Source organism: Ictidomys tridecemlineatus, chromosome 3, assembly GCF_052094955.1.
Source record: "Ictidomys tridecemlineatus isolate mIctTri1 chromosome 3, mIctTri1.hap1, whole genome shotgun sequence".
Classification (NCBI taxonomy): domain Eukaryota; kingdom Metazoa; phylum Chordata; class Mammalia; order Rodentia; family Sciuridae; genus Ictidomys; species Ictidomys tridecemlineatus.
Genome location: NC_135479.1, coordinates 44,713,695 through 44,721,569, shown reverse-complemented (window position 1 = coordinate 44,721,569; position 7,875 = coordinate 44,713,695). Strand labels below are relative to the sequence as shown.

At 52.1% G+C, this 7,875-nt stretch overlaps 1 long non-coding RNA gene across 1 annotated transcript; it reads right to left on the bottom strand.

Annotated features, from left to right (window-relative positions):
* Positions 1-1,391: 1,391 nt before the first annotated feature.
* LOC144376136 (uncharacterized) lies at positions 1,392-6,169 on the bottom strand. The gene is made up of 3 exons (XR_013436245.1): positions 5,876-6,169; positions 3,923-4,069; positions 1,392-2,394 (listed from the first exon to the last, which is right to left on the bottom strand). It is a non-coding gene; the product is annotated as an uncharacterized LOC144376136 (long non-coding RNA).
* Between the last annotated feature and the right edge of the window lie 1,706 nt (positions 6,170-7,875).

Sequence of the window (7,875 nt, the reverse complement as noted above, 5' to 3'; positions counted from 1 at the left end):
GCCTCTAATCCCAGACACTCAGGAGGCTGAGGCAGGACGAGTGCAAATTTGAGGTCAACCTCAGCAACTTAGGGAGAACCTGTTTCAAAATGAAATAAAAAGTTTGGGGAAGTAACTCAGTGGTAAAGCACCGCCTGGGTTCAGTCCACAGTATCCATCCTCCAAAATGCTATTTTACTTTTAATTTTCAAGAGCACTAATACTTCCTTTAAAAAAATATCTTTTTTGTTTCACAGGTGCAATAGCTTCAGAGGACTCTCCGGACTCCCATCTCCTGTGGATTGGAAGCTCTGCTTTCAGTTATGGGACTCAGTCGACTCCTGGCTGCCCTTGGCTGCTCACACTGTGAGTGAAACATGACAGCCCCCGCCCCCCCATGTGGACAGAGTATGTGAACGAGGAGCCTCCCAGTGGTGACTGGGTAGAGACCCATTGTTAGACTGGAGGGACCCCCCCAGTGTCAAATCTGTCCCTGTGTCCTCTTTGATCAGTTTCCCAGAGAGAAATTCAGTATGCACTGCCCCTTGGGGGTAGGTGGGGGGGGGACTAGGTTTTGAGAGTGAAGGTTTCCCATTGACCATTCCCCATCCCAGGACAGCACCTCCCTGCCGCCTTTTGGCTGGCCTGGGCTCTTTAATCCAGAATCTTTCTAGTTCAACTTCAGCCATCAGTAAACTTGTCCTCTGCCAGGGTTAGGGAAGAGTGGTCATGAGGTAGGTGAGCCACTTTTATTTATTTATATATTTTTTGGCCCTGCTGGGGATGGGACCCAGGGCCTCCCACGGGCTAGGCCAGCACCGCCTAAGCGGCACCCCCTGCCCGTTTAACCACTTCCTTCTACCGGTACCATTTTCACACCCATCCCGAACATCCACCCGAGGGATACCCAGTCCCTCCACGTTCTGAGCATCTGGGGGATTCTGCAGAGCAAGAGGGCTTGTTCCTCAGGGCTTCCTCCCTTATAGGTGTTTTGGAGCAGGAGAGCCGACACGAGACATCGTGCTGTCCTGTCGCCCAGAGGTCTCCAGCCCCCTTGTCCCCTGCCCTCCTGTCTCCTGTGCCTTTTCTGTGGTTTGTGCCATTTTCATTGCTGGATGTCATTTCAGTGGGCTTCTGGAGGACAGAAGTTTTTGTCCACTTAAAAAAAAATTGATTACAGATGAACATATACATCTGATATAAATCTGAATAACTTTTTTTTTTTTTTTTTTACATAGATGACTTTTTTCTCCCCATCCAACATTATTAGCTTCGTGAACTCTTGTTCCACACCTCGATCTGGCTTATTTCTTTTAAACCAATGTGACCACATTTCTCCCCCCGCCCCCATCCGTTTCTCTCCTAATGCATCTCAGAAGCACAAACCTTGTGGTCTCTGGATCAACACTGGCTTAATGCAAATTCTAATCTTTATTGTTTTCATTCTGAAGCGTAACAGGTCACAGGGGAACAAGAGTTTTACCGTCTGCCAGCAGCAAGGGCAAAGAGCTGATGGTGGGGGACACGAGGGCTCCTGGCCTGCAGACAAGGAGGCCCCTGGAGAACCGGGTGCCCGGGAAAGGAGGGCAGGGTGTGGACACTCACGCACACAAACACACAGGCTTTTCCAAAAGCATTTGCCTGCATTTTGTGTATTTTTCATGCCAAACCAAACCTACTGAAGAGAAGTGAATTGTGTCTTTGGGGAGTCTCCTGCCCGGGCTGAGAGCACCCTGGGGAGGCCAATGGGGGGTTCAGAGAAACCTAACAAGGAGCCCGATTTCAAGCCAGCCCCAGGGGAAGACAGGACACTGTTTTTGCCTCCCTGGGAGCTGAAGCTGGGGGAAGGGGTAGACAGATCTCTCACCCCACCTGCTCTGGGCTCGGGTCTTTGCACCTTGAAGGGCCAAGCTCAGTTTGAGGGGGGACGCTCAGGGTTGTATTTCTTCTTGCTATAAATATAAATATGGAGAAAGGCCCATGTAGCTTCCTGCTGAAACTTCAGTGCATGGGGGAAGGCCCTTCCAGCCCAACCCGAGACCCAAGCACACTTAAAGATGGGTCAGACTGGGGGGTGGGGACACGGGTGGGGGGACAATAAATAAAGGTCAGTGACGGAGCAGGCTGGTGGGTGGGGAGTGGTAGAGGAGGAGGGCGCCTTGGCAGTGGAGGGGTGCAGAAAGGCACTGGGTGGGGGTTAAGCAGACTCGGCCCCCAAACACTGGTTAGTTGAGTCAGAGGTCCTGGCACTGGGGTGGCTGGTGAGAGCTCAGGAACTGGCCAGGAAGGAGCTGGGAAGGCCTGGCTCCTGCTTCCTTCCTCTCTCTCAAGATCTTCCACTGGAAAGTCTGCTCCATGCATCCAAGTCCCAGAAGCCACATCAGTAGCGGGGACTCGCCCGGGGGTGTCTTTTGCCTTTGGAGGAAAGAGAAAAAGACCAGTGCACAGTGAGCAGACATGGATTCCCTCCTCAGGGACAGCTCGACCTCTGGGAACGAAATAGAGGTGAAGGCAGCCTCCTCACCGGAACCGTCCCTGCCCCTGAGGCTGCTGCCCAGTGACCTCAGGATGTCAGAAGGAGCCACGGATGTGGGAACAGAAATTCTCTCCTAAGCCAGTGCTTTCCACATTGTTTCTGAAGCCCTGAACCCTCTCCGTGCCCTGGCTGCGTCTGGACATTTCCTGAGGACCGACTCAGAGCCGGCAGTCCCCAGGGACCCTGGATCTCACCTTCCCCACAACCCCATGAGGGACACTTCAGTGATAACGGGATTGTGGAGAGAGTCTGCTGGTGATTGACTGTTTTTGACCTACAAAACCACAGTTTCACTTGGTTCAACCTGATGGTTTGCCCAGATTCACATGGTCATGGGTGGTGGGTTGGGCCTAGAGCTTGGGCCTGCTTCATTCCAAACTGACCTCTGTGGAGGACGTCAGGAGGCTAGAGGGAGGGGACAGGGTCTATTCCAGGAATACAGATGCCTCCATTCCCTGGAGACCTGCCCACCACTGCCCCCCCTCCCAAATGCCCTGGGAAGGCTTCAGAAGAGGGAGGAGGGAGGGACAAAGGGAGGGTCCTGGTGGCTGCTGGGCTGCACTCAGGCTCCTGGAAGGAGACCCCTGACCTGCCGCCAGGAGATCAGCTGCTGCCCTGGGCACATGTGCCTGCGGGTCTCTGACCAGGGAGGTGCCCAGTTCAGTTAAGGCTTCTTCTTAAGGGAGCTGGGCCACCTGCAGGTGCAGTTTCACATGAGAACTGCCCCCCCCCACTACATGAGGATTCTGGGCAAGGCCAGGGCCAGGGGGTTGGGCTCCTTAGATAATTGCCCTTACCCCCTGTGCCCGGTTTCCACTGCTATCAAATGGGGAAAGTAGGGCTCCCAACTAATCTGTCAACAGAATGGAAGTTGACCTTGGAGGAGCTGGGGCAGGCTGGGCTGTGGGTCCCTGGTTCCAGCACCCCAGGATCTCAGTCCTAGGATCTGGGCAGCTCTGGATGGCCTGGGAGGCCGGTTCAGCTTCCTCCCTCATGGGGTAGGTTTCTGGAGAGCAAGGACTGACCAGAGTCCCCAGTCCCTGGCCAGGCTGGCACATGACGGGGCTTGGTGAGAACTGGATGCCTAGCACAGAGTGGGCACAAGGTGGGGTTCCTATTCGTGTTCGGAGATGGGGAAAGGCTTGGACAGATTATGCATTTTGTGACATAGAGGTTGGTAACAAGCATTGCTAAATTTATTGACGGGGTGGTTGCTATTATTTTGGGTTCCTCTCTCTGGTCAGGGGAGCAGGGGTAGGGGGTGGATCTGGCTTTTTGCCCCAGTGCCTGGTACTGCGCTTGGTAAACATCAAGAACTAAAAAACTGCAGTTTTGGAGGAGGGAATGAAGAGGGGACAGAAGAGGGGGAAGGTGGTGGTTAAGTGGGAAGGTGCAGCGGGTACTCACCGGGGCCCTTGGGCTCAGGCCAGGGTGGGGCGCCCCCCTGCGGGTCTGCAGAGCCCCCCCCAGTCTCACTGGCCAGGCTGCTCTGGCTTCCCGAGAGGAGGCTGGGTGGGTGGGTCAGCCCCATCCTAGGGGACTCCATGCTGCCACCTGCAAGGACCACAGGCTGTTTCTCACAGCAACAAACCACCGACAGGAAAATTCACAATCATTAGTTTTTCCCACTTTCCTAGGATGAGGGTGTGTGGTGGGGAAAAGGGTGTGTATTTTGGCTAACCCAGGAGGGAGTCTGCTGTCTTTAGTCACCAAAGAATCCTCCAATATGGTGGTTAGTTCTTGTCTAGCTGAGAGCAGAAATGGAGCCTGTAACACTTCACCCAATCCTTTCCTGTCTCCTAGTCCTAGCTGGGAGTGGGTGTGAAGGGAGAGGATGGGAATCCTCACGGTAGGAGGAAGGAGGAGTGTGGAAACCAAGGTGGCATGGGTCTTTCCTTTACACTTTTTTTTTTTTGGTACTGGGGATTGAACCCAGGGTGCTTAACCACTGAGCCACATCCCCAGTCCACCCCCCCCTTTTTTTTTTTTTTAATTTAGAGACAAAGTCTCACCCAAGTCATTTAGGACCATGCTGAGGCTGGCTTTGAACTCACGATCCTCCTGCTCAGCCCCCCTAGCCACTGGGATGACAGGTGAGCATCATGGTGCCTGGCTCCTTTACAATTTTTCTAATGAAGAATTTTGGGGGGTGGGGTTGTGGCTCAGTGGTAGAGCACTTGCCTAGCATGTGTGAGGCCCTGGGTTCCGATCCTCAGCACCACATAAAAATAATAAATAAAGGTCTTGTGTCCAACTACAACTAAAATATAAATATTAAAAAAAAGAATTTTGGGGGCCCAAAGGGCTGAATCTAGGGCAGTTTTTATCTTTTTGCCATCATCTCTGCCAATTGATATTGACCACTTGGAAAACTGTACTGAGAACTCTAAGTGCCTAGCAGGGCTCAGAGAATCATGATCAATGAGTACTGTGATATGGACACAGGACTGAGAGTGGTCAAAAGAGCGCCAGGCATTTGCCATCTCTGATCTAACCGAAACTTCCATAGAGGACAGATCATCTAGTCTTAGCTTCGGGATGGCACCCCAAGGCATTTCATTCCAGTCTGGGGTAGTTACTATACAGCTAGCACATGCATTCTCTCTCTCTCTCTCTCTCTTAAATGGTACATGAAACTCAGCCTTCCTGAAACTTCTTTCAAATATCCTACTTCTCAGGCTGGGTTGTGGCTCAGTGGTTGGGTGTTTGCCTTGCATGTGTGAGGCACTGGGTTCGATCCTCAGCACCACATAAAAATAAATAAGTAAAAATATATTGTGTCCATCTACAACTAAAAAAAAAAAATCCTACTTCTCACCTGGGAATATGTCTGAATGGAGCGTCTCCTTTTTCAGGAAGGTCCTTTGTGTGTTTCAAGGGAAGGGAGAGGCCTTTCCTTACCTTTCTAGGGCACGCTCTGCTTCTACCTCAGTGCTGCAGTTAACCCTCTGTTACACGACAGAGTCACAGAGGTGAACTCAGCCATGTCAAAATCAGAGGAAACTTTGGAAACCACCTTCTCTGTCTCCCACGTGCTAAAGAGAAGGAAGTGTCACCTGGAGGCAGTGGCACATATTGGGAACCCCACTGTGAGCATGGGAGGAATCCCAGGGTCAAGGTGGAGGGTGTGGCCTGGCTGGCCCTGCCTCTTGTCCCAAGCCCCAGCAAATACAGATGAGCCTGGCTCCACGCCCTGCTCTTCAGTGCTGCTGAGATTTAGCTTCTAGTGGGCCCAGCCCCAGGTCCTCCCTCACCCCCATTTATAACAACCAGATGCCAGCCTCAAAGCTGCCATCTAAGGAAGTGGCAAAGCCACTCGGCACTGGGGGCTTTAGAAACAGTGTTATAACCCACACTTACCTGATTCCCCCACGAGCTTGTCACCTTTGGTGTTCCTGACCCCAGTGGGTGGGAGTCTGTCCTCCAGGCTGGAGGAGCTGAGATCGGAGTCACTGTCACTGTCGCTGGAAACCACTGGAAAAGACAGACATGGACAGAGGGGGTCACCCCTGTGGGCCGCTGCTTGGATAGAAGGGACCAGAAAGGTTCCCTCCTGCCATGACAGTGTGGTGTAGAACCTTGGGGATTCTTCTGCTAAGGAGGTGAGTCCTGGTGTGAGGAGCTGGGATGTGGACCAAACTCATCCAGAACTAGCAGGGAGGGCTCGCCCCTTGCCCAGCCATCTCCACATGTGGCGGAACCGGAACCCGCCTGGAACCCGCCTGCCTGGTAGAAGCTGATTATCCCCTTTGGTGCAAAGGTCTAAAGGCAAAAGGTGACACTCTGCAGGGATGAGAATCAGGTCACAGCTGACCTTCACACAGCTTCCCAGGACTTTACATATGAATTCATGGGAACTTCAAAACAACCCTGTGAGATAGGAGATCTCATCATCCCATCTTACAGATGAGGAAACCGAGGCATGTGCCCCAGGTAGTAAGTGGAGGAGCTAGGATCCTAGTCTGGGCAGGCTGGCTCCAGGCCTGTGCCGTGACCACTCTGGTTCCACTGGAAGAGCAAAATCAGGAGCCAGAGGGCCTGGCTTCTCATTGCATTCTCTCCCCTTGTGCATGCAGAAGGAGCCGCTGGGCGGGGGTGGAGTCCCAGGAGGGCGAGGGAGGGAGCACTCCCGGTGAACAGTCTCTTCTGCACTCGGTGAGACCATATTTGGCTGGTTCATCAACAGTGGGCGTCATAATACAGAATATATTCATCCTTTAAACACTCTATTTTAATTTTAAACATAGAAATGTACATCCATTTGCCAACCTTTGGCGGCAGGCCTTGGCGCTTCTCTGAGGCTGGGCCCACACGGCCTTCCCTGTACAAACCACATCCGTGCGGCCTTGTCTCAGTCTCCAGCTTCGGTTTCTTAAAAGCAGAGCAAGAACTCAAAGACACCGACTGGGAAAGCAATCTGACTGCAGAGTCTTCTCTATTTTCCCCTTTCTTCCTCTTGTTTCTCACAGTTGTCTGCCCACACCTAATTCAATAGATTTTTTTTTTTCCCCAAAGCAAGTTGCTTCCATCAAGACTTTACAAGATCTTGGTTTTAATGAAACAGCTCTGATCTTTTTTCATCAATTTACATAACGTTTAATTAAGTGATATAAGGATAATAAGTACAAATGACAGAAATCAGCTCTCCCAGGTGACAGGACTCAGCGGATGGGGTGGGATTCCAAGGTGTGTGTCTGTCTGATTTACTTTGAAATGCAAAATGCTGGTCACAGAGGGAGGAGAGGAGGAGAGGCACTGGGCTAGGGGCTTAGCAGGCAGATTTTACACAGTCTTCTCCCAGCCCTGAGCTGTAGGTACACATTGGTAGGAGATAAGATTAGAAACAGAATTGATCTGTACCAACGGAAGCTAATAGTTTGATCTGCCAAGCCCTGTCTGGAGAAGCCTGTGGAGAATTCTGAGACTGCATTAGAGTTCAGCAGGAGGAAGCGCCTGGTCATTTAGGGAAATCCACTGCGAGTCCAGGAGGGGGAGATGGCAGCTTCCATGTGGATCTAGAGCCTTCTGGAAAGTCTGCGCGACTTTAGCCTCTGTCATCTTTCAGCTAAGGGAGTCACAGGTCACAGATGCAAGCAGCCAGAAGGTCAGGGCTGGGCTGACCATTTTGGCTGTAAGAGATGGCATACAGTGGGTGCTGCATGGAGGGAGCATGACAAGGCAGTGCTTGCCTCTGTCATCCTCATGTCCTGCCAATTGCACCATGAAAATGGATCTTGCATCAGTTGCCTCCTTACCATCAAGGTCTTAGTTCCTCCAGCTGAGACACCAGTGACAAGGTCCCAGCAGGGCCCCACCTGCAGGTGCCTCCCTGTCAGATCTCCCTCTGCACAGCTGAGGAC